General features: G+C 40.2%; 1 protein-coding gene across 1 annotated transcript in view; it reads right to left on the bottom strand.

Annotated features, from left to right (window-relative positions):
• Nucleotides 1-27,521, bottom strand: part of slc35f3b (solute carrier family 35 member F3b) — a 61,836-nt gene that overhangs the window by 21,714 nt on the left and 12,601 nt on the right. The gene's annotated exons all lie outside the window — the stretch shown is intronic.

Raw genomic sequence — 27,521 nt, 5'->3', positions numbered from 1 at the left:
GTGCCTCTTATGCTTTGTGTCACACTCTGATACCCTAACTCAGGTACTATAGGCAAATAAATGTGTTTACTAGAGCAGTGATATTGTTAATTATTACAGCAATTATAAGCAATGTTCTTGTTTTAATGATATTGAGGTCCTAAATCTTTCAAAACTTTCAATAGGATGTAAAATTGTTTACAAATAACATGTTTTTTATTCAAGTAATATTACATTTCACCATCTGAAGCCATTCCAAGTACACCTGCTTGGGAAACACTGCTCTAAATTATGCAAAGGTAATGAGCAGTATAAATGAGATGAAACAACATGATTGTTAAATGTTGACTGAGGTTCAGGAGGTAGATCACACAATCACAATAGCAGTTGCCTCGAGGGGCGACAGTTAAAAAGCAGATTAAACAATGTTCATAGGGACTTGGCAATGTCCCAGCATCCTGTGTCCTTAGACAAACGTCCCAAGCTCCCCTGTCCTTAGACCCTCCTTCTCAGTCAGGAAAAACTTTTTTTGGAGAAAAAGTATAAACCTGGAGGAGTTCCACAGTGAAGGAGAGATCCGACTCCCTCAGGCGGATGTGAGACAGACAGTGGAGCTGGACCCACTCAGGAGGAGAACCAGTTCCTTGAGGCAGATGAAGAACCGTCCTATCATCGTCATCATCACCATTATCAATAAACATTCTGTCATATTCCATTGTTGTGGCGTGGTCCTTGCTGGTGAATGTTGGGTTGTATCCAAATCACTGTCTGGAACCATAAAATGTTATAGAGACCGAAAGGCTCAAGCCCGGAACTTGAACATCCAAATGCACATGACCTTTTCCTTTCGAAAGAGATTAAGATTATAGATTGTTAGAATCTGTGTATGGTGAGTCTATGTTACGCACAGCATTTGTTTTAACAGTGACAGACACAAACAGTTTGAGGACGCATCGGACCAAAAAGAGAAAGATTAAGAAAATAAACACAGAGGTGAAAATAAAAATTGGAAACAGAAAGGTCCTGTTGACAAGGATTGAAAAATATGTTCTCAGAAAACAAATTATTCAAGATGCAGAATATTTCATTATGAAGTTTAGACGAACAAAGTGCTCATAAATGAGCCTTTGCCTCAAGGACTTCTCTAATCTCTCTTTTGTTGTTCATACTGACAGTGTAAGTTCTGTCCTCTGCATCTCGTGTTGAAACATAAAAGGCACTTGAAAGCAAGTCATTGGGCTCATCTGGGCCAAAGCTACAAACAGGATCTTCATAGGGTGAACCCAACATCCTGGCGCTCTGATCATTGAAGACTTTCTGATTCTAGAAGCCCTTAAATCCAAAACTCTATGGCCTCTTAATAACCTTTTTTTTTTTACCTAAACACACAATCTGCCCCTAACAATGTGTTAGTTAATAATCACTTGTTTTTCTCATTTGTACTTAACAGAAACATTCAGTCAAATTCTGCTCCACAAGTTTGATTTAGTCCTTATTTTAAAGTCCATTAAAACAAACTGTTCCAGACTCTCCAGATCGAAAACGAAATGAGTATTTTAATGTGCACTATGTAACGTTTATGGCGGAGGAAACGCCACCTGCTTGTCTTTATGGAGATATTATGACTGTGCCCTAGAATTGTCCACAGTAAAAATCTAACCATCTTGCATTTATTCAATTACAGATGTTTTTATTTTTGCTCCAAAGTACCTTCACAGATCTCACGTTTAACGTTGCATGATGGCTTCACAATAGATCCAAATGACCTGAAGCGAGTTTCATGTACTGCAGCTGTGCCCCGAAAGACTTCTACCACACAGTAAATCTACAGCATTCACAAAGGTCAGATTTTGAAGGGCTACGTCTCCATTTATGAACTTTTTTTGAATTTGTAAACCCTCAAAGTGTCGAAAACCCAGCTTTGCTCTGCTCTACTAGCTGATTGGTCAGGACTGATCACACGGGGCATGTTTCTGTCTTCAGACTGGGCGGAGCTGAGCAAGTATGGAGCACCATGCTATGCACCAGCGAGCACGGGCCATTGAAACCAATACAATCTCATTTTTGGTTCTCTTCGTTTAATGCCGTACTGTAGAACATTCCACGCAAAGCAATAACATCTCCGTGGAGACAAACAGGTGGCAGACCCTCAACCAGAGCACCTTTAAGCACTGTGTTCAGATGAGATTTTCTTGAGTAGCAGTTATAAAATGTGCTGAAAATCTCAAGACTCGACAACATTTTTCAAACCTGAAATGACACATCGCGCTCCATAACACAGGTTCTACTGCATGACACCAGTCCTTTAAAACGGCTGGTCAGCTTAAAATGTAGCTTGACAAGAGTGTTTTTTCCAGTTGGTTAAGTTTTGTAGCATCTGTGCTGCTCACGTGAAATAATGGAGCAGGCAGAAGTGATTTAGGCCACTCAGTATCAATAAGACTGTCCCTCGTGTTGGAGACGTGCATGTTCACAGCAGTTTACATGTGTGTTAAAGTTACACAGTGCCCGGAGGAGGCAGTGGTGAATAATTTACTTCCTCACATACTTGACTCCACTTCCTGGGATAACTAGGACAGGCGGCTCTGAAACCCTCCTGCGTCGTCCACTATAAAAAAAAAAAATCCACTGGGTCTTTTACTCAGTGTCAGGAACAGCAGAGATAACGGATGAAGTGTGTGAACACTCAAAACGGGGAAAGATGTTTGATGAATACCCATTACCAACATGTCAAATATGAATTATGTTATTGTTGTGAAGATGGGGGAAATAAATCTATCCTACATTTATGGGAGTCTTTGAGGCTGTGCAGCTGCCAGGTGGCTCGTGGGAAAACCTTATTGTGAGAACTGAGAATACAAGCCATTATTGATAGAAAATGGTGAAAATAGGTGCAGCGGATCAGATCATTAAAACATCCCAGTCAGTGACTCATCGACTTTTATCTACAAAAGACGTGGGAGGATCAAACTTGTCTGTGCATTCAAAGGCCTTTACTACTGGCTCTTTCTCTTAAACACACCCACAAAGGTATAAATGTGTAAATGTGCGAAGGAAACAGGTCACACAGGGATTTGCAATGAGGTTACTTCAATGCCTCATTACAGGGATAGAAAGTGGATGTGAGATACACTTAAAACGCTGCAAAACACCTTCAATAAAATCTTCCCTTCGTTAAGAAAAAAGAAAAAAAAAGTCTGGAGTAAAACAACTTTGACTCAGCTTTTCTTTCTATCTGACTGCTTAAACATTCAAGGCAAACTTATGTATCACAAGGCATCTCTAAATAATACATAGTAAATAAATACAGAAATATAATCACAATAAGGTTACAGAATTTTAAAATGCATAAACAAATGAATGATTTAATTGAATCCCACCACTGTGAATTATACTCTAAAGTAGGATGGCAATCATTGGATGTATTTTGTAGTTTATAAGCCTCTCATTGGTATTTTGCATGATTTTTTTAACAAGTTTGTTGAACACCAGATCAGGTATTCATCAACTGAGATCTCAGGACATGTTTATTTTACAGTCACATTGTGTCAACACAGAATCTGCACACTGACCCTGACCCTAACAGAGATGTATGCATGCCATATTCTATAGACGGTGCTATCATTATTATTTTATCAGTCATTGTTTTATGTTGTACCTTGCAAACTGTGTTCAATGACAATGGCAATACACATTTTCTGATTCTGACTAATTTAAATTAGATATGCATTCAAAGCCCTTGTAAAATATGTCAGTGCTCTCTCTTTGAATGATTTGATTCCATATTGTATGACTAAGTGTGTGTTCATATATTTGACAACTTACTGAATGTTTTATTGATTGTTTTGACATTTTGGCCAGACATTATGTGTTACTGTTTGTCTCATGTGTGTTTTTAATTCATCAAAGTACTCATGTAAAAGCCCCCCCCCCCTGTTTGTATGAATCAATCAATCAATCAATCAATCAATCACTCACTCAATCACTCAATCTGCAGTTCCTTGTTGCATTGACAATCTTCATAAAATGTGTAAAATGTTCCCTTTTGTGTTACCGATCCATAATGGTTGTTATGGATGTTGTGAAATTAGCCTCATGCATTGGAACTTCTGATTATCATTGGGCAATATTTAAATGTACAGTCACAAATTAGCCGTTTGCAAATGTACAGTCTATGAAGCAAGATGAGGGAAATTAAGTGGTCTGAAAATCCATGCTATTGATTATGCATAAAAGTGCTGGAACTGCAAATCATACAGTCAATGACGGCAGAATAGGTTGACTTTAAAAGATAGGAGTGTAAATGATTTCTCGTTTGACCAATCAAAACAAACCAATAGTGCCGCTGTGAGTTTAAATGAGGGGTCTAATTTGTGTACTGCTGTTGTTTGGCACGGGCCGTCTGTGCTGTTGTTGACGCCTCTTTGCCAAAACTGATTTGTTATTGGCGTTTACGGTCGAATGACACAGCTAATCTTTAGTTAATTCTAGCCTAGAATTAAGAGAGGGCAGCTTTGATCTTACAATGTTTACATTCATCTAAACTGTGCAATATATTTAGTCTTAAAATACAAAAAATATGCTTATTACCATTGCCAAAGAAAGTTGTTTGTGTAATTTCCTCTGTAGGTATTCAGAAAAGATTATTTTATTTCATTTTATTTCATTTTATTTCATTTTATTTCATTTTATTTCATTTTATTTATTTTATTTATTTTATTTATTTTATTTATTTTATTTATTTTATTTATTTTATTTATTTTATTTATTTATAGAATTAGTTAATTATTGTTCTAGTTCACACAAATATCAGATACTCATCAATACTAAAACTTATATTGAAACTACATACTCATTTGACCATGTATTGATACTAAAGAAAATCACATAAACAGGGCAAAACTGGACCTTTCCTTAAGTTTTCGAATTATCTTTAACTGTAGCAGTTCAAGTATAAAACCATATGGTAACATAAAGAAAATACAATTATTTTGTGTTGAAAATGCAATATACATTTTTAAAATCATAGATGTATCAAAATCAGTATTGAGTCTATTCCTTATTATTAAAATTAGTACACTAAAATTGTCCCAAAACACATTTAGTCCCTCTCTCTAAAAGTCTAAAAGTTTGAAGGTGCATGAGTTCTTATTATGTACAGTTTGTCAGCTTTACTGTGAATTTGCAGTTGTTTGGATTTGCCCAATAAACGCCCAATTAGAATTAATGCTGCCAAGAATATTAATGAAGCCAGTGTTTCCATTCAATATTTTGAGGACCACTTGAACAGACCAAACAATGAAATCAAGTCTGGAGAATCTCATCCACTTAATCCGGTATATATCTCACAATTTACTATGTTAATCATGTTATGGCTGTAAACTTAAACAGAGTGGAGGCCTGGTACTTTATCCAGATAGTCTGCCCAGGAGGGAGAATATGTAGTCCTAATAAACAAAGTGTTTGGAGAATGCACAGGTCAGGCCAAATGAATTGTCCCTCTTTTCCCAGGCCGCTGTACATCTTGAGCCCAGGCACAGCTCATCTGCAGAGGCAAGTGGCTGTCAAGGTACTGCAACCGGCAGCACTTTATTGGATTAATGGCCCCAGCGGGTCCCTCCAGGGGGCAGGGGAGCGCCAAACTGATTTTCATTTTGGTTGCATTACCAAGCTGTTTTGCTGCCCACATGCTCGCACACAAACAAAAACATTTAGGCATTCGTCTGTGCTATTCTGTCACTCCCAATCAACGACATTTACTAGAATAAACAGATCCATGATAGGGCAACGCCAGTGTCACTAAATTTATGATAAATAGGCAAATTCCTGGTCACTAAACCCTCAAAATCCCTGCTGCGGGGAGTCTAAATGAAGACTAAGTAAACCACATCAGACAGAGTAATGCTCTTTGGAACTCAGAGAACTAACTGGTACATTATTCCACTGATGCATGACATTCCCCCAATGACACGTTTAGGACACAGTTTCTATTGGGCTGTGGTTCGTTTTTTACACAGCAACATCTCGCAAAAGATGAACACTATTACAGTATATTAAACACCATTTTGATCCTGTGGCTTTACTCTTGACCTCTCAACAATCACACGTGTAAAGTGAATAAAAAGTGTAATTTGTTGTTTCACGGACCCAGTTTACACAGGTATTGGCCACATGAACCACATTAAGACTTTTATATGTTTAGTTATATATCTTAGTTTTTATTCAGCTTTCATATTCATGTTCAATACTGTTATACTCATGTGCAATACTGTGACATAATGTCAATCATCCCTGGTGCAATATTGTTTGTCCATATAACACCTGTAAATAAGGGTGTTATTGGGCCCGAGCGCCACAAGCTGGCGAGAGGCCTATTAATCTCGTAAGCCCGTGCGAAGCACGTAGTGCGCACGAAATCGAGCGCAAAGCGCTCGCCCACTTCCAAACACTCACTAACGCACTCCTCCACTCATGCACGCCCCGTGCATACTAATTAGTAGTAGGAAAATGGAACTTTACCGTTGTAAACGGGCGAAGCCCGTGCAAAAGTGCGTAGGAAAGCGCGAGCGCTTTCCGAAAATGTATAGTTTATGATATTTGAAAAATGGGAAACATTGTTTTTGCATCGGAATATTATTAGGCCCGAGCCAGAGCAGGGCGGAGGGCCTATTGCTCCCGCAACACTGCCGAAGGCAGCGTTGCAACTGTCTGACCAAACATGCGGGCGCATGTACCCCGTCGCCCCTGGCAAGTACAGTGAACTAGCCCATGCCGAAGGCATGGATCATGCATACTTACTCCGGCTATGACAGAAATAGTAGAAGCGCTGCATGTCTCCAAAATCACTCCTGACATCGTCCCGTACGCGAGAATCCATGCCGCAGGCATGGGCCATGCTTGTATCTGCTCAAATCAATGGAAGTCTATGGGGAGTGGGCGGGGCATCCCGACGGAATAGGGAGTGACGAGCGCGTAAGCGCTCGTAATGATGATTCCACCCCATGACGGCATGGGGAAGGCTTAGAGCTTTCAAACGATGTATAATTTGTTGTTATAGTGGAAACGGCTATATTGTTTTTGCTAAAAATATTATTATTATTAGGCCCGAGCGCCACAAGCTGGCGAGAGGCCTATTAATCTCGTAAGGCCGTGCGAAGCACGGCTGCGAAAGTGCGCACGCAGTGCGCACAAAATCGAGCGCGAAGCGCTCGCCCACTTCCAAACACTCACTAACGCACTCCTTCACTCATGCACGCCCCCGTGCATACTAATTAGTAGTAGGAAAATGGAACATTACCGTTGTAAACGGGCGAAGACCGTGCAAAAGTGCGCACTAAACGAGCACTTTACATTGAGATGACGACCGCGAAGCGAAGCGGTCGTCATCCCCATATAAAGCACTCATTTGCGCTAAGTAGCTCACGAATACGTTCCCCATCTCTTGCATGTTCCGTGCATATAAGCATGTAATGCAAAAATTGAACATTATTACTGTATAGAGGGCCAAAAACACAAAGTGGGCGGGGCCCACTCAAAATTAACGAAAGTACCCGTCAGTGACCAGGGACCCACACCATGAGGTAGGAAAGCGCGAGCGCTTTCCGAAAATGTATAGTTTATGATATTTGAAAAATGGGAAGCATTGTTTTCGCATCGGAATATTATTAGGCCCGAGCCCCAGCAGGGCGGAGGGCCTATTGCTCCCGCAATTTATTTTAGAAAAGGGAAATAGCCAGAATTTAGAGAGGCACGATTTTTAGAGGTGTGCAAATTTTTGTGACTTTTCGTCAATGTTCACTGGGTGAAAAATAGGGGGGTTGGTCCCGAGAAGAAAGAAAGAAAGAAAGAAGAATTAAAGCCGCAAGGAATTAAATCCTGCAACTGTCTGACCAAACATGCGGGCGCAGCCCGCATGTTTGGTACCCCGTCGCCCCTGGCAAGTACAGTGAACTAGCCCATGCCGAAGGCATGGATCATGCATACTTACTCCTGCTATGACAGAAATAGTCAACAATGAGTGAATGGGCGTAGCCCATTCACTCATTGTTGACAACAGCAGCGCGAAGCGCTGCATTCCTCCAAAAACCCTCCTGGCATCGTCCCGTACGCGAAAATCCATGCCGCAGGCATGGGTCATGCTTGTATCTGCTCAAATCAATGGAAGTCTATGGGGAGTGGGCGGGGCATCCCGACGGAATAGGGAGTGACGAGCGCGTAAGCGCTCGTAATGATGATTCCACCCCATGACGGCATCGGGAAGGCTTAGAGCTTTCAAACGATGTATCATTTGTTGTTATAGTGGAAACGGCTATATTGTTTTTGCTAAAAATATTATTATTATTAGGCCCGAGCCCCAGCAGGGCGGAGGGCCTATTGCTCCCGCAACGCTGCCGAAGGCAGCGTTGCAACTGTCTGATCAAACATGCGGGCGCAGCCCGCATGTTTGGTACCCCGTCGCCCCTGGCAAGTACAGTGAACTAGCCCATGCCGAAGGCATGGATCATGCATACTTACTCCTGCTATGACAGAAATAGTCAACAATTTGTGAATGGGCGTAGCCCATTCACAAATTGTTGACAACAGCAGCGCGAAGCGCTGCATTCCTCCAAAAACCCTCCTGGCATCGTCCCGTACGCGAGAATCCATGCCGCAGGCATGGGCCATGCTTGTTTCTGCTCAAATCAATGGAAGTCTATGGGGAGTGGGCGGGGCATCCCGACGAAATAGGGAGTGACGAGCGCGTAAGCGCTCGTAATGATGATTCCACCCCATGGCGGCATGGGGAAGGCTTAGAGCTTTCAAACGATGTATAATTTGTTGTTATAGAAAAAACGGCTATATTGTTTTTGCTAAAAATATTATTATTTTTATTATTTTTCTTGTTCTTCTTCAGCGCTTTGATCTCTAATTTGACCCCCTGAACATGCTCAAAAACTCACCAAACTTTGCCCAAAATTCAGAATCGGCGAAAAATTTTGTTTTTTCTGGGCCATTTTTTTTTGCGTTAAAAAATGGCGCGACAGCACCACCGACAAAAGTCAAAATACATTGCGCCTATGGAAGACGCCCCGAGGTCAACTTTGTCGTAGAGCTACGAAATTCGGGACACGCATTCCTCTTGTGAGGACAAAAAAAAATATTATTGTGGCCACGCCCCCAGACTTACCCTATGGCCACCATCTTCCTTTGAAAATGAAAACACGCTGTGTTAGCCATTTTGTTCACGTCAAACTTTGACGAACTCCTCCTAGGGCGTTTTGCCCACCAACTTTAAAATCGGCGTACGTCCTCTGGACAAGTGGGGCATCTAAAGTTATTCAATTTTTTGAGATACCTTTTACGGTCTGTGTGCGGCGCAGCCGCAAAGTTGGACAACTTATTTTGGAATATTGCAGATCTAAAAATTGCTCCCATTTGATCAAAACCAGTCCGATTATGACCAAATTTGAATCAGTTGTTAAACTTTCTAGTTTGGACCAGTTTAGGCTGACAAAATTGAAATGGCCGCGATAGCGCCCCCTACAGAGTGACCTTTAAATTAACATTGAAGGTCAAAAATTAGTTTTACCAAAATTGTCTAAACTTTACCCAAAATTCTATTTTGCCGTCCCGATCACAAAAGCCAATCACAAAAATGCCTAAATTTTTACGGCGTAGTCGTAGCGATGACAGAAACCTCCCATGTTATCCCTATGGGAAAACCACCAAATCTCTCAAATTACCACATTTTTATGTTTTACACTTCAACGAACTCCTCCTAGTGCGTTTTGCCCACCAACCTCAAAATCGGTGTACGTCCTCTAGACAAGTGGGGCATCTAAAGTTATCCAAATTTTAAGGATAACTTTTACGGTCTCTGTGCGACGGAGCCGCAAACGTTTCCCAGAATTCTGACTATTTGGCCTTCAGAGTGGCCTATAAACAATAGAGTTTTTCCAAATGACATGACATTTTGCACTAAATTCTAATTTGCCATCCTGATCATACAAGTATGAGAGCCAAAGTCATATTTTGTACGGCGTAACCGTAGCGTTGACAGAAACATCCCATGTTATCCTTATGGGAAAATCGTAGAATCGCTCAAATCACCACATTTTTACACTTCACACTTTAACAAACTCCTCCTAGGGCGATTGTCCGATCAAGCTCATATTTGGGGAAAATCATCTACACAAGCGGGCCATCAAAACTTACCCATATTTTGATTCTAAGTGCTACGGTCTCTGTGTGGCGGACCCGCAAATACATGTCAGAAATGGGAAAACAGCGAAATCTCTAAAATGACCACATTTTCACGCTTCACACTTTCACCAACTCCTCCTAGGCCGATTGCCCGATCAAGCTCATATTTGGGGAAATCATCTACACAAATGGGGCATCAAAAGTTATCCATATTTTGATTTTAAGTGCTACGGTCTCTGTGCCGTGGAGCTGCAAATATACTGTCACAAATGGGAAAAACGCCAAATCCTTGAAATGTTCACATTTATGCTTCACACTTTAATGAACTCCTCTGTGGGCAATAGCTCGATCAAGCTCATATTTGGGAAAAATAATCTACACAAGCGGAGCATCAAAAGTTATCCATATTTTTATTCCAAGTGTCACGGTCTCTGTGCGCTGGAGCTGCACATTTGACCGACATTTGTGTTCATTTGCACTGGTTAAGCACAGCATTGAACATGTCCAATGTGTCGCTGTCTTAGTTCTTAGACAATTGCGTTAGCGCCATCTCTGTAAAATGCAGAGAGCAGAGTCGGAAGGCCGGCGGCCCGCGAGGGCCGTTGGATGCCGCTTGCGGCTTTAATTCTTTCTTTCTTCTTCTCGGGACCAACCCCCCTATTTTTCACCCAGTGAACATTGACGAAAAGTCACAAAAATTTGCACACCTCTAAAAATCGTGCCTCTCTACATTCTGGCTATTTCCCTTTTCTAAAATAAAAAAAATTGGCGCGTCAGCGCCCCCAAATGTACCAAAAATGCATTGAGAGATGGGAAATGACCCAAAAAAAATTTGATCGTAGAATCATGAAATTTGGCGCAGAGGTAGATGGTGACAAGAGAAGTAAAAAATATTATTACGGCAACGCCGTCCGCCCAACCAAATGTCGGCCATATTGCTTCAAAAATGGCTAAACATGACTTCGGAGTTTTTCCAAACGTCGTACTTTTACGAACTCCTCCCAGGCCGTTGGCCCTAAAAAGCTGAAATTTGGTGAAAATGCTACTGAGGAGTGGGACATCAAAAGTTATCCAAATTACATTGATACCTGTCACGGTCTCTGTGCGGCAAAGCCGCAAACTGTAGCAAGAATTTCAGAAATCTCCCAAATTTAACATTTCTGCCGTTTGCGCAGATAAAGTCCGAATTGCGTCAAATTAGAATCAGTTGTTAAACTCTTTGCCCTAAACCTACTTGAAGTGAAATAAATTAATTTGGAGCCACAGCGCCCCCTACAGATTTTATATGGAGGTTAAATATTTAGTTTTGCGAAATTATATGAAATTTGACACACAATTCAATTTTGGCCCCATCAAAAAAGTCAATGAGACCCATGTCATAATTGTTATGGCTTTGCCGTAACGATGACCGAAACCTTCCATGTTATTCCAATGGGGAAATCGCCAGAACATGTTTACACTTTAGACTTTCACAAACTCCTCTTAGGGCGTTAGACATATTAACCTGAAATTTGGTGAGACTCATCTTCAGGGGTGGACCATCAAAAGTTATCCACATTTTTATTCAAAGAGTCACGGTGTCTGTGCGGCAAAGCCGCACATTTTGCCAAGAATTCAAAATAAAATAGCTTTTTGATGGTAAAACAAAGGGGAGAAGATGTGACAGCGTCACAGATTCAGCAGTAGGCGTAATAAAAGGACAATTGGGGCGCGTTAGCGCCCCCTCCTCTTGCGGCGTGGCGGCGGCGTAGCGAGGGCCGATCATTGCCGCTTGCGGCTATATTTATTATTATTTTTCTTGTTCTTCATCGCTTTGAACTCTAATTTGACCCCCTGAACATGCTCAAAAACTCACCAAACTTTGCCCAAAATTCAGAATCGGCGAAAAATTTTGTTTTTTCTGGGCCATTTTTTATTTTCTAAAAAAATGGCGCGACAGCGCCACCGACAAAAGTCAAAATACATTGCGCCTATGGGAGACGCACCGAGGTCAACTTTGTCGTAAAGCTACGAAATTCGGAACACGCATTCCTCTTGTGAGGACAAAAAACAAATATTATTGTGGCCACGCCCCCAGACTTACCCTATGGCCGCCATCTTCCTTTGAAAATGAAAACACGCTGTGTTACCCATTTTGTTCACGTCAAACTTTGACGAACTCCTCCTGGGGCGTTTTGCCCACCAACTTTAAAATCGGCGTACGTCCTCTGGACAAGTGGGGCATCTAAAGTTATCCAATTTTTTGGTATACCTCTTACGGTCTGTGTGCGGCGCAGCCGCAAAGTTGGACAACTTATTTTGGGATATTGCAGATCTAAAAATTGTTCCCATTTGATCAAAACAAGTCTGATTAGGACCAAATTTGAATCAGTTGTTCAACTTTCTAGTTTGGACCAGTTTATGATGACAAAATTGAAATGGGCGCGATAGCGCCCCCTACAGAGTGACCTTTAAATTAACATTGAAGGTCAAAAATTAGTTTTACCAAATTTTTCTAAACTTTACCCAAAATTCTATTTTGGCGTCCCGATCAAAAAAGCCAATCAGACAAATGCCTTAATTTTTACGGCATAGTCGTAGCGATGACATAAACCTCCCATGTTATCCCTATGGGAAAACCGCTAAATCTCTCGAATATCCACATTTTTCTGTTTCACACTTTAACAAACTCCTCCTAGTGCGTTTTGCCCACCAACCTCAAAATCGGTGTACGTCCTCTAGACAAGTGGGGCATCTAAAGTTATCAAAATTTTAAGGATAGCTTTTACGGTCTCTGTGCGACGGAGCCGCAAACGTTTCCCAGAATTCTGACTATTTGGCCTTCAGAGTGGCCTATAAACAATAGAGTTTTTCCAAATGACATGATATTTTGAACAAAATTCTAATTTGCCATCCTGATCATAAAAGTATGAGGGCCAAAGTCATATTTTGTACGGCGTAACCGTAGCGATGACAGAAACATCCCATGTTGTCCTTATGGGAAAATCGTAGAATCGCTCAAATCACCACATTTTTACGCTTCACACTTTAACAAACTCCTCCTAGGGCGATTGTCCGATCAAACTCATATTTGGAGAATATCATCTACACAAGCGGGGCATCAAAACTTATCCATATTTTGATTCTAAGTGCTACGGTCTCTGTGTGGCGGACCCGCAAATATATGTCAGAAATGGGAAAACAGCGAAATCTCTGAAATGTTCACATTTACGCTTCACACTTTAACAAACTCCTCTAAGGGCAATAGCTCGATCAAGCTCATATTTGGGGAAAATCATCTACACAAGCGGAGCATCAAAACTTATCCATATTTTTATTCCAAGTGTCACGGTCTCTGTGTGGCGGACCCGCACATTTGACCGACATTTGTGTTCATTTGCACTGGATTTGCCATGTCAATTGTGTCGCCGTCTGTCAAATTCTTTTTTAATTCAACACAATAAGGGCGCCATCTTTATCAAGTCGAAAGCGCAGAGTCGGAAGGCCGGCGGCCCGCGAGGGCCGTTGGATGCCGCTTGCGGCTTTAATTCTTCTTTCTTTCTTTCTTTCTTCTCGGGACCAACCCCCCTATTTTTCACCCAGTGAACATTGACGAAAAGTCACAAAAATTTGCACACCTCTAAAAATCGTGCCTCTCTAAATTCTGGCTATTTCCCTTTTCTAAAATAAAAAAAGGGTCGCGTCAGCGCCCCCAAATTTACCAAAAATGCATTGAGAGATGGGAAATGACCCAAAAAAAAATCTGATCGTAGAATCATGAAATTTGGCGCAGAGGTAGATGGTGACAAGAGAAGTAAAAAATATTATTACGGCAACGCCGTCCGCCCAACCAAATGTCGGCCATATTGCTTCAAAAATGGCTAAACATGACTTCGGAGTTTTTCCAAACGTCGTACTTTTACGAACTCCTCCCAGGGCGTTGGCCCTAAAAAGCTGAAATTTGGTGAAAATGCTACTGAGGAGTGGGACATCAAAAGTTATCCAAATTACATTGATACCTGTCACGGTCTCTGTGCGGCGAAGCCGCAAACTGTAGCAAGAATTTCAGAAATCTCCCAAATTTAACATTTCTGCCGTTTGCGCAGATAAAGTCCGAATTGCGTCAAATTAGAATCAGTTGTTAAACTCTTTGCCCTAAACCTACTTGAAGTGAAATAAATTAATTTGGAGCCACAGCGCCCCCTACAGATTTTATATGGAGGTTAAATATTTAGTTTTGCGAAATTATATGAAATTTGACACACAATTCAATTTTGGCCCCATCAAAAAAGTCAATGAGACCCATGTCATAATTGTTATGGCTTTGCCGTAACGATGACCGAAACCTTCCATGTTATTCCAATGGGGAAATCGCCAGAACATGTTTACACTTTAGACTTTCACAAACTCCTCTTAGGGCGTTAGACATATTAACCTGAAATTTGGTGAGACTCATCTTCAGGGGTGGACCATCAAAAGTTATCCACATTTTTATTCAAAGAGTCACGGTGTCTGTGCGGCAAAGCCGCACATTTTGCCAAGAATTCAAAATAAAATAGCTTTTTGATGGTAAAACAAAGGGGAGAAGATGTGACAGCGTCACAGATTCAGCAGTAGGCGTAATAAAAGGACAATTGGGGCGCGTTAGCGCCCCCTCCTCTTGCGGCGTGGCGGCGGCGTAGCGAGGGCCGATCATTGCCGCTTGCGGCTATATTTATTATTATTTTTCTTGTTCTTCATCGCTTTGAACTCTAATTTGACCCCCTGAACATGCTCAAAAACTCACCAAACTTTGCCCAAAATTCAGAATCGGCGAAAAATTTTGTTTTTTCTGGGCCATTTTTTTTTTTCTAAAAAAATGGCGCGACAGCGCCACCGACAAAAGTCAAAATACATTGCGCCTATGGGAGACGCACCGAGGTCAACTTTGTCGTAAAGCTACGAAATTCGGAACACGCATTCCTCTTGTGAGGACAAAAAACAAATATTATTGTGGCCACGCCCCCAGACTTACCCTATGGCCGCCATCTTCCTTTGAAAATGAAAACACGCTGTGTTACCCATTTTGTTCACGTCAAACTTTGACGAACTCCTCCTGGGGCGTTTTGCCCACCAACTTTAAAATCGGCGTACGTCCTCTGGACAAGTGGGGCATCTAAAGTTATCCAATTTTTTGGTATACCTCTTACGGTCTGTGTGCGGCGCAGCCGCAAAGTTGGACAACTTATTTTGGGATATTGCAGATCTAAAAATTGTTCCCATTTGATCAAAACAAGTCTGATTAGGACCAAATTTGAATCAGTTGTTCAACTTTCTAGTTTGGACCAGTTTATGATGACAAAATTGAAATGGGCGCGATAGCGCCCCCTACAGAGTGACCTTTAAATTAACATTGAAGGTCAAAAATTAGTTTTACCAAATTTTTCTAAACTTTACCCAAAATTCTATTTTGGCGTCCCGATCAAAAAAGCCAATCAGACAAATGCCTTAATTTTTACGGCATAGTCGTAGCGATGACATAAACCTCCCATGTTATCCCTATGGGAAAACCGCTAAATCTCTCGAATATCCACATTTTTCTGTTTCACACTTTAACAAACTCCTCCTAGTGCGTTTTGCCCACCAACCTCAAAATCGGTGTACGTCCTCTAGACAAGTGGGGCATCTAAAGTTATCAAAATTTTAAGGATAGCTTTTACGGTCTCTGTGCGACGGAGCCGCAAACGTTTCCCAGAATTCTGACTATTTGGCCTTCAGAGTGGCCTATAAACAATAGAGTTTTTCCAAATGACATGATATTTTGAACAAAATTCTAATTTGCCATCCTGATCATAAAAGTATGAGGGCCAAAGTCATATTTTGTACGGCGTAACCGTAGCGATGACAGAAACATCCCATGTTGTCCTTATGGGAAAATCGTAGAATCGCTCAAATCACCACATTTTTACGCTTCACACTTTAACAAACTCCTCCTAGGGCGATTGTCCGATCAAACTCATATTTGGAGAATATCATCTACACAAGCGGGGCATCAAAACTTATCCATATTTTGATTCTAAGTGCTACGGTCTCTGTGTGGCGGACCCGCAAATATATGTCAGAAATGGGAAAACAGCGAAATCTCTGAAATGTTCACATTTACGCTTCACACTTTAACAAACTCCTCTAAGGGCAATAGCTCGATCAAGCTCATATTTGGGGAAAATCATCTACACAAGCGGAGCATCAAAACTTATCCATATTTTTATTCCAAGTGTCACGGTCTCTGTGTGGCGGACCCGCACATTTGACCGACATTTGTGTTCATTTGCACTGGATTTGCCATGTCAATTGTGTCGCCGTCTGTCAAATTCTTTTTTAATTCAACACAATAAGGGCGCCATCTTTATCAAGTCGAAAGCGCAGAGTCGGAAGGCCGGCGGCCCGCGAGGGCCGTTGGATGCCGCTTGCGGCTTTAATTCTTCTTTCTTTCTTTCTTTCTTCTCGGGACCAACCCCCCTATTTTTCACCCAGTGAACATTGACGAAAAGTCACAAAAATTTGCACACCTCTAAAAATCGTGCCTCTCTAAATTCTGGCTATTTCCCTTTTCTAAAATAAAAAAAGGGTCGCGTCAGCGCCCCCAAATTTACCAAAAATGCATTGAGAGATGGGAAATGACCCAAAAAAAAATCTGATCGTAGAATCATGAAATTTGGCGCAGAGGTAGATGGTGACAAGAGAAGTAAAAAATATTATTACGGCAACGCCGTCCGCCCAACCAAATGTCGGCCATATTGCTTCAAAAATGGCTAAACATGACTTCGGAGTTTTTCCAAACGTCGTACTTTTACGAACTCCTCCCAGGGCGTTGGCCCTAAAAAGCTGAAATTTGGTGAAAATGCTACTGAGGAGTGGGACATCAAAAGTTATCCAAATTACATTGATACCTGTCACGGTCTCTGTGCGGCGAAGCCGCAAACTGTAGCAAGAATTTCAGAAATCTCCCAAATTTAACATTTCTGCCGTTTGTGCAGATAAAGTCCGAATTGCGTCAAATTAGAATCAGTTGTTAAACTCTTTGCCCTAAACCTACTTGAAGTGAAATAAATTAATTTGGAGCCACAGCGCCCCCTACAGATTTTATATGGAGGTTAAATGTTTAGTTTTGCGAAATTATATGAAATTTGACACACAACTCAATTTTAGCATCCCCATCAAAAAAGTCAATGAGACCCATGTCATAATTGTTATGGCTTTGCTGTAACAATGACCGAAACCTTCCATGTTATTCCAATGGGGAAATCGTCAGAACATGTTTACACTTTAGACTTTCGCAAACTCCTCTTAGGGCGTTAGACATATTAACCTGAAATTTGGTGAGACTCATCTTCAGGGGTGGACCATCAAAAGTTATCCACATTTTTATTCAAAGAGTCACGGTGTCTGTGCGGCAAAGCCGCACATTTTGCCAAGAATTCAAAATAAAATTGCTTTTTGATGGTAAAACAAAGGGGAGAAGATGTGACAGCGTCACAGATTCAGCAGTAGGCGTACTAAAAGGACAATTGGGGCGCGTTAGCGCCCCCTCCTCTTGCGGCGTGGCGGCGGCGTGGCAAGGGCCGATGATCATTATAAACGAATCATATATATTTACATTTCTAAGCTCCTCCCAACACACAGAAGTCACAGTCAGAAGTCTGCAGGACCAAAGCGCTTATAATTACTGAGCCCTTTTGATTACATCCCCAACGTGGATTATGACATTGTACCTTGTGATGAAAGCCTTAATAATGATCGTCTTCTCTGGTGGTACATTTAATTGCATTGTATTAAATCTGCATCCCAGCAGACTGCGCCGCTGCTCGTTACCGCTCATTTGGCGCCATGTATAAAAGTTTAATAATAAAAGCTGTGGCAGAAATCCTCCAAATGACTGCGAGGGACCATCTTTGCTTTATTTGGCACTGCTACAGAATGAAACACAGTTAAATGAAGAATGCAATCAGATTCAATTTACCTTTTGATGATAAAGGCAACGCTTATTACTTATGTCGCTCCTCCAGGCAATAAACTGACACTTCAAACGCTCTAGCTCCCCCTGTTGGTTATCCTCAGTATTGCGCTTACCATAATTTAGTTTCAGCACCTGTCTTTACCAACAGCATTACAGCAGCCTCAGTAAACTGCCTTAAACATTACAAAATCTACCCATCTTTTTATGTATTGGCTCCATTTTGTGCTCACGACTGATTTTATTACAGCAATAGTTTCAGAAACTGAGCTACAAAAACATTCAACTTTTTCTTCTTCATAATGGTGTTTTAGAATAGTTATACATCTTTTTTTATGACAAGCTCTCAGTGTAATACACGCAGGACACGTCTCATAATCTATAATAATTTGAAGATTGCATTGCATTCAACAGATGTAGTTACTAAATTTGACCAGAAGAGGGCACTGTGATTACATAAACTGAACAAAGGGGATTAGAGCAAAGTCGTTAAAGGAAGTTAATTACCGTAAGCAACAGGATAAGAATGGGCCCATTCTTCTATTTTCGTCCCAAATATCTTCGCAGGACTGGTGCATTGCAGGTGAATTGCTTTACATTTCCAAGAGTTTAGCTCTGGGTTCATTCTGGGAATGAATTGCTAATGAATGTGAGTTTGAATTTCACCAAGGCACTACTTAAGATTTGCTTCACTGAATTGATTTATATTTTTGATCCCTCAGGCGGTAAATCTGCATCTTAAAGAAAGTTTTACCAGGGTTAAAGATAAACCTTTCAAGATGAAGCAAAAGCCGCGTAGTTTCTCATTAAGATGACGTCATATCCAGGCTGGGAAAGTAAATTGCAAATACTCACGTGACTGTAATTGTGCTTGACTCTAACCATGTAATTGAAATGAGTTGCATTTAAATCATAAGTCTGCCTCTCTCCAGAGAATGTGCACATTGTGGTGTAAAATAATATTTCAACATTTAACAGTTAAATTATTCAAGTTATAGACTGATCTTAAATGCTACTACAATTGCATTAAAATGTAACTGTAGTACCTTGACTGGCAGCAGTGCTTGAGTACATGTAGCTGCTCATTTTGAGTACTCTTTCTGCCACATTCAAGCAGCGACATGTATAAAACATCACAGTTTATCGTGTTATCACAGCTGAGAGCTGACAGATGTCTGGTGACATGGGATTTTCGAGAGGGGAAACTCGGGACTTATCTCCATCTTGGTTTCAGATGGTGCCATGGAGACTGCAGACAGAAACACAAATGATGCCCACAAATGGTAAAATAATACACCTGAGACTCCGCACTTCATTATGCAGATTGTCCATTTTAATCACTGTTTCCTAGGCTTTTCACTTGCCATGGCTGGCAGTTTGACAAAATTGGGCTTGAGACTCCAGCCGTTTTGCAGTGAATAATTCATAAGCAGGGAATAGGTCAAAACACAAACAGAGTGCGTCTGGCTGACTCGTACAGCAGTGTATCATGATCTTATCTCAGTTTGAAAACAATTTATTTTACCTTAAGTTAATTGAGATTCTTCATTTTCTTTTATTGGGGTACAAGCCACACAGGAAGCCCCCCTGGTGCTGGAGTCACACCCAGTTGCGGGGGCACTGCCATCTCCTCCACATTGATCATTTGATAGAACAGACTAATGTGTAATTTGTATCCATGTTTAATAATTAGACATTTGAATAGATAAGGGGACATGCAGTGTATGTGTCATAAGAATTCAAGTATATTATAGTTGTTATTATGGTACAGCTGGTGTGTTCATTCATCTCACATTGGTCTTTGCTCCTCAGATTGTACGCAGAGAGCAGCTTGTTTGCTTTCAACCCCCATCAGGCTCTCTGTGATCACAAAGACCCCTTCAGCATCAGCCCACAGCAGCAGCAGGTGCTCGGAGACCCTTCAAATGGCCACGAGCAGGTGTGTGCACGAGCTGTCACCAGTGCAACTCTCCCCTCTCTCGCTGAAAGCCGCACATCTCTGCTTCTCGGTCCAACCTCAAACGGTTCGAGCGGCGCGGCAAAGAGCGAGCAGTCACACGGACTAAAATAGAAGTTGATGGCCCAGCGTTTCTGAAGCTAGAAGTGCACACCGCTGTTATTGTAAGCTTCATCGGAGGCCGCTTACGAGGAGGTGAGAGCAGAGCAAAAAGGGGCAATTTATCAATGCCAGGAGTTTATTGTATAAGCAAAATACAGTAGATCCAATTAGCAACTGTGAAAAGGCAGTGCTTGAAATGCTCGTTGCAGGAAAAAGCTTGGATCAGATGCCAAAAAGTAGTAGGAAATTTATAACAGACTTTACCGCCATAATTACTACAAAACATGACCTGTAAACATTTTAGCACATTATTACACTGATGTGCATTTTACTCTGTTTGAAATGTAGATAAATCAGTCTGTCAATCATCCCTGTGCTATATGTTCTGTCCATATAACAGCTGTAAATCAGAGTGTTATTATTAAGATTATGGGTGCACGGTGGCCTCCCATCACATGATCTCATGCATGTCCTCCCCGTGTTACCGTGGGTTCTCTCCGGGTTCTCCGGCTCCTCCCACCGTCCAAACACATGCAGGTGTCAGGCAAAATTGGCAACTCTAAATTGGCCCTAGTGAATGAATGTGAGAGTGAATGTTTGTCCGTGTGTCTATGTGTCTGTGACGAGCTGTCCAGGGTGTACCCCGCCTAAGGCCCAAAGTCACTGGGATAGGCTCCAGTCACCCGCGACCCCTATCGGGAACAAGCGGTAGAAAATGAATGAATGAATAAATAATAAAGATTATAAAAGTTATTTCTCTTAGTTATCTATTTTTTATTATTATACTTCTGTTCCTAATCTGTTTCTGTGCCTAATCTTATTTTAAAATAGGTGTAGTTACATCAGGCATAGACAGTGTTTCTGTTTTAAATAGCACAAAGACACAAACGTATTACAAACTTAATTTGATCACAGCAACCCAAAAAACAATATTAAAAACAATATTGTGGAGTTGTGCATGGAAGCACAGTGAGCTTATTCCAGCTAATTAGGAACATTGGCAGTAAATCAAACTAGACATCTGGGTCTGAACAAAGTTATTTTATAAAGACAATTTCTCTTTTAGATGTTTTGGCTGCTCTTTTCTTTTAATTAGAGTATGAAAGGCACACATTTAGAATTCAGTTTTATTTATAATTTGTACTATTTTATTTATCATTTGGTCTGAACTTTTATATTTTTTCATAAATTCAAACATTTTCTTTAATTTTAGTGCAATACTAAAGAATATACGCAGTTCTGGGGGTCGGACATCCGGGTATCAGAACTCGACCTGGCAAAGGGCAGTAATGACGATACAACTGATTTTTGATTCGCTCCAATACAATAAGTAATACTATGGACAATATTGCATCATCAATCCAATACCAATGAGTTTTATTCTAAAATACTTCAAAAATCCTCATTACTTTCGTTCGACCTCAGCTTGAACTAATAGAATAGTAAATATAGTATATGTGCAGAAAACCTAAAATATTAACAATGTATTACAATATTTCTAGTGTTTTATTCTATTATCATGTGCTATTTGGGCTCATCTATGGCATTAATGCTGATGATGAATATAGTGAATTTGCTCATTACTTTCCATTGTAGTTTGTCCCTTCATAAAAATGCGGTCTGGTGTTGCTTTGCAAAATGGGTCACCTGACCAAGACCCAATTTCAATGCCACAATAATAATTAAGAAATGGTGAGGTAGATTGACATTTTCAACACAAAATAATTGAACTTTATTTCTTAAACCAATGGACCTGATAAAGATCACTCTAAAATGGTCCAGGAAAGATCTCAAAGTACATGTTTTGTCGAACAAAGGTTAATTCTCTCTAACTCTAAAGTTTAACTCTAAAGTTTACAGCGTAGATTTAACCAATATGACGTCTTTATAAAACTAAAGTTATGCCTCATTGCAATATTACTAGTGACGCTGGTTAGTTGAAAGACAGTTGAAACATTTCCCAATAAACGTGTGACGTACAAAATGATAAGAGGAGCTTTCTTTTTTATATTCCACTTGTAAATGTTGCTGAGAAACCTCTTATTACCCTGACTCCGATGACACCAACAATACACAATGGGCAACGCAAAGTGAGTCACTTCTTTGCACAATTATCTGCAGATTACTCCGCTGTGCTCTCGTCTCATGCACATGCAAGGTTTGTGTTATGTTCAGTGTTATGTTCCGTGTGAGGAACTATATATCACATAGTGCTTTCCACTCGTTTCTCCTGAAATTTCACTTATGTCATTGTAAAGCTGCCATTCTGCAGCATGTTGTAGACTGTTAATTAATTATTATTATTATAAGAATAAGCTATACAATAGGATAGGATATATCTTTGAAAAAACTCGTCATTAGCCATAGAAAAATCCATATTGTATTTGTGAAATCTCTGCAGAATCTCTTTGGCCTGGAATAAGCAGCATTAGGAGCTCATTTGTGCCTGTTCAGAGATGATGCAGGGGTTGTGGGGTGGCAGTGGTATCTCTGTGCCCCCTGTTGGCTGTCAGCTCTCCACTTTCACACCGCCCTTATTTGGCTGATATCTGACCCATGTTACTTTGGGTAACAGAGGGTTATAATAATTACTTATAGGGACATCGACGGGGAAGACTGGCTCCCTGGGATATCAGTGTCCACTCTGAGTCGCCTCCTGATTTAAGACTCAAATTAAGTTCAATTTGAGTATCACAGAGGGCGGCTCATATTTGGGACAAGAACAGCAACATCATGTTAGTGCAACATTTTGAATTCAAAATAGATATAACAAGATCAGCTGATACTGATTGTGCCCTGGTTGTTTTTTGACATTTCTGGAAGGTGAAGATTGACAACACTGCATGGGCTCAGAATTATGAGTCATAATGGTCAGTAAAAGGAGCTCATTATAGAACATTTAACCTCTGTTGGTTTATTGGTGTTTTACTTTATTTTAGATTTCAAGCTGTTTCTTTCCAAATGAATGCTGAAGGACTAATTCTATACAAACCTCTTGTATATAGCCTTGTCTTTTCAGTGAATCAAAGCCAGAAAACAGAGATGCCCTTAATGTCAGTGCAGCAGATTCATTTTAGATTGTGTTCTGTTTTCATGTACTACAGTGGATTCAAACAAATAAATAAAGCTAAAGGAAAACATTCGAAAATAAAGTAAAAACCGGGCCAAACTCTCGCTCTGTCTGTCAGGACTTTTATCATTGAATTATGAAAATGAATATCCACCTGAATAATACATCACTGGTCTAGCTTTACAGTATATTTGCATGTGAATACACTGCATGGGCACAGCCAATTATAATTATTCTATTTACCTAACATATTTAAACAATAGTGGACATTTTTACTTAGACTTCCTGTCCAGCAAGAACACCGTTGGTTGAAATGGAGAACGAGGAAAAGTCTTGCAGCTAAAATATGCAATAAAGTAGATTGATTTGTGTAAAATGCCCAATGACCAACAAGTCAACAATGCACCGATTCCCTGGGCAGCCCGAAAACGACTCTTTAGTCTGTGTAGAACTTATTTTCTCTGGAGGTCGGCAGCCCTGTGTACACTAATACAACTGGAAGAAGGATTATGTCATATGGCGGCGCCGGAGTAAGGGTAATAGGTTACCATGGCTATGATTCTTCTAGTTTTATTGGACGAGACATCAGCCTGTGCTATTGTTTTATGCGACATCATGCAAAGGCTACACGTGAATGAACTTGCTTATGCCTTGTGAGCTGAAGTCTGCTGCTTGGGCTTTGAAAGTGCTTGTTTTCTAGTGCTAATAACCCGTGAGATACAAGGAGAGAGACACACAAAATCACGGTGCACTTCAAAAGAGCGAGTTCAATTAATAGAAGGTCCCTCCAAGGTTATGCACAAGTCATGCCAGAAAGGTTAATGAAACGCACAACTGGATTTAAAACATTTAACGTGTCATTTAAATGTGCACCGCGTCACTTTTCTGGTGCAGAGTCCGCCACCATGCTTTGTCTTTATGCTTTGACAGAAATGCTCCACAATATGACATTAAACTTCCTCAGGCCGAGATACAAATGAGATCTGTGGAAAGGCGACCGTGCTCACAGTAATGCGTCCGTAATGGAAACGCAAGATGAATAAGTTTGATGCCATGCAGTGGGACATCATGGAGACAATCAGGAAGTGTACTCTTCCCCAGAAAAGAGACATTGTGCATCTTTAAAATGTGACTGAATGAGAAGGGATTTAAATATGACTTTAAACCGTACGGACTGATCAAATAAAATGCAGTTCAAGGCCAACACTGTCTGTAGTTTAAAAAATGAAGACTAAACTATACATTTACTTGTTTTAAGGTCTTTCTGTGTTGGCATTTCATAATTGATTGCAATACATAGCTTCATGCTGAGTAGAGATATTGCATCGCATTAAGAATATGTCCAATATTCCCAAAGAATTACAGACTTGCCTTATTGTCTGGAAATAATATCATCCAATTCTTCTGACAGGGTAAACACTGTCTTTTCTTCCCCCTCTGTTGGTTTTTCTCTTTTCTTTTACATTGTCAAAAACAATCAAGTGTATTAATCCTGAGCTTTAGTCGCTGTGAGGGGCTTTTGCTGTCAAGTTTTTCTTTTCTGGCAGGAACAAACACAGCCTCCTGCACTGTTCGCCTCTTGCTTGTTTTCGCCAGGCTTCAATGCGTCATTTTGACACCTTATAAACCTTGTTATTGCTACATCTTATTTAAAGTGTAATTAATCCCATTTAAAAGTGGTTTGAAAGACTAGATTAGACGTTGTTTACCAAAGGCCTCTAACTTACAACACACACACAGAACACGGCCGATCGCTCCAGCTTTTAGTCAACACAACGCTTTCTAAATTAATCTCAAGTGCCACATGCTGAGCTGCCGGGTTTTTGGCCGCTGCCTTGTGCCAGATAAGGTGACACTCGGTTCTGCCTCCTTAGAATGAATAAGGCTAAAGAAAGGGATGAAAGTAAGCTAAGGAGACAACAGCCTGCATACTACCATAAGCCATGGTAACGCCAAGAGTCGCCAGTATGAGAAAAATGACTGGACATGAGAACATAGTAGGTGCAAAGGCCAGTGCATCGTAGTGTGAATTTACATCTAAATCTTTAATATCTCGGCTAGTCTATTTTTCAAGCTGCAAGGACGAAACAACAACCTGTAAAAGGCTCGAGCTACAATCGAAATCTACAAATAAGACTGCTAGCGAAATATTGTGATGTAGAATGTAGTAAGAACGCTGTAATAATTTGCAATTATGTAAATATATTAGTGGTAAATAAAATATTACCTATTTTGCATTTTATCTTGTAGACAAATATTACGCTTTTATTGTAAGACTTGCTATAATGGCTTGAGGGTAGTGCAAGTAGAGTCAATACACAGAAAGTCTCCTCTCTTTACCACAGCAAGAGCCTCTGTCCACAATATACCAAATGTAAGGTGGTAATTACATTTCATTGTCACTTTTTTGTGAAGAGAAGGCCAATCAGTGTCGAAAGCAGGCGCTAACAAGGTGAAATATCACACGTGAACTTTAACCATGGCAATATGGTACAGATGGACATTAATTAGTAATAATAAACTCTTGGAAGGTATATTTTCAAACCCATAAAAGCCATCTATATTTTGGTCAGGAGTCATAAACATTCTATATTTTGTAATGTCACTAATGCCTTTAATTTACAGGGAATTTACCGTAAAACGCAAGACTCAAATTTCACCCAATTAAACTGAATGTGTTTTTGAAATGGGTGGAATCTTTGGGAGGCGGACACTCTTTCTGCCTTTGTAGTCAGATTTACTCAATTGTAGTGGTAAAATGTTGTGAACAGTGGAAAAAATCATATTGCAATTCCTGAACATCATGTCTTGACACATCTCCTTGTGAAGCTGAAGCCGATATGACAAAAATACCAGGTAGAATGCATAAATTCTGTGAAAGTTTTATGAAATCAAGCATTTTTATGGATTTGGTGTACAAAATTATATTTATTCATCCCAGAATGTTTGACTATAAGTTTGGGGGTTAGAGCTTTCCAGTGATGTTTACATACAATATTTGCTTTTAGTCACGTGACTGACAATGAATGATAAATGATGAACAAAAATTAGGATTAAACAATTGTCTGATTTAAAACGTACTTTGTGTAAATGTGTACGGCAAACAATGAAGCCAGTGCAGATGTTGAAACTTGAAACAAAGAGAACAATAAAAATGGTCAAAATGTGTATTAGCCACCAACAAGGCTGATTTTGTTTGTTTGTTTTATTACAGATTAATTTGTGTGTGTTGTTTTAACTTTAGCAGATTACAATTCGGACAGTAGCCAGTTCTGGAAACAAAAACAAATGTCTTGCCAAGGGGTTTGTAGCCGTGCAGTTTATTTAGGAGTTCCTTGTCCCTTAGCTGTCCTTCATGACATATAACAGCCCAATTATGTCTTTTTGCTCTGGATGTTCTGGGTCACATTAACATAAACTACACTCTATCTATAAAGATATTACAATACTTTTTACATCAGGTGCACTTTTGCAGTATAATTTGTCACATTTCCACTCAACTCAATATTCGAGAAACAATATGAATTTTTCAAAAGTGCTCACTACAACCGAGCTTAGAGTCATTATTCCTTTACCCAAACACACTTAGGCAATGACAAATACTCCTGACAGCTCCCTTTTAAATGGGGTTAGTCCTTTCCTTCAGAACAAGGTATTAAGTTTTAAACATTTATGCATAATGTATTAATCATCACAATATAGTCCTTCTGACTCTGGATAATGTGAGTCACATCCTTTACAAATATGTGTACTGACTAGAGTAATACTCGATGTATTCTACCAGCATGTGAGGGCTGCAGTCATCTGTAAAAGCGCACTGTAATATCTACATCAGCAGTAAATAGTCTCGCTTTACTGGTGGCACTTTACTTTACTCAGCAAACGTAATTGTAGTGGAACTGACATATTTCTTTTATTTATTCATTTTCTACCGCTTGTTCCCGTTTGGAGCTTATTCCAGTGACTTTGGACCGTTAGGCAGGTACAGCTCATCGCAGGGTTAGGGTTTAGAGTTCCCAATTAACCTAACTCAGGATACTGGAAATGGAACCCATGATCTTCTTATTGGGAAGCCACCATGGCAATATCTCAGGGGCACAGAATATTTTAAAATTCTTTGCCCAAAATGTGAAATTGCTCTTTTAATTTGAAAATCACTAGGTATAACACTTTTTCCATGTTTTGTTATGTTACAACCTCATTCCAAAATGGACTAAAGAATTAACAATGTGTAATGTTGATCAATAATCCCCTTTATT

This window comes from Eucyclogobius newberryi, unplaced genomic scaffold (genome assembly GCF_026437365.1).
Source record: "Eucyclogobius newberryi isolate DKJ021-1_F unplaced genomic scaffold, fEucNew1.0.hap1 SCAF_8, whole genome shotgun sequence".
Taxonomy (NCBI): domain Eukaryota; kingdom Metazoa; phylum Chordata; class Actinopteri; order Gobiiformes; family Gobiidae; genus Eucyclogobius; species Eucyclogobius newberryi.
This window is presented reverse-complemented; position numbering and strand designations above follow the sequence as displayed.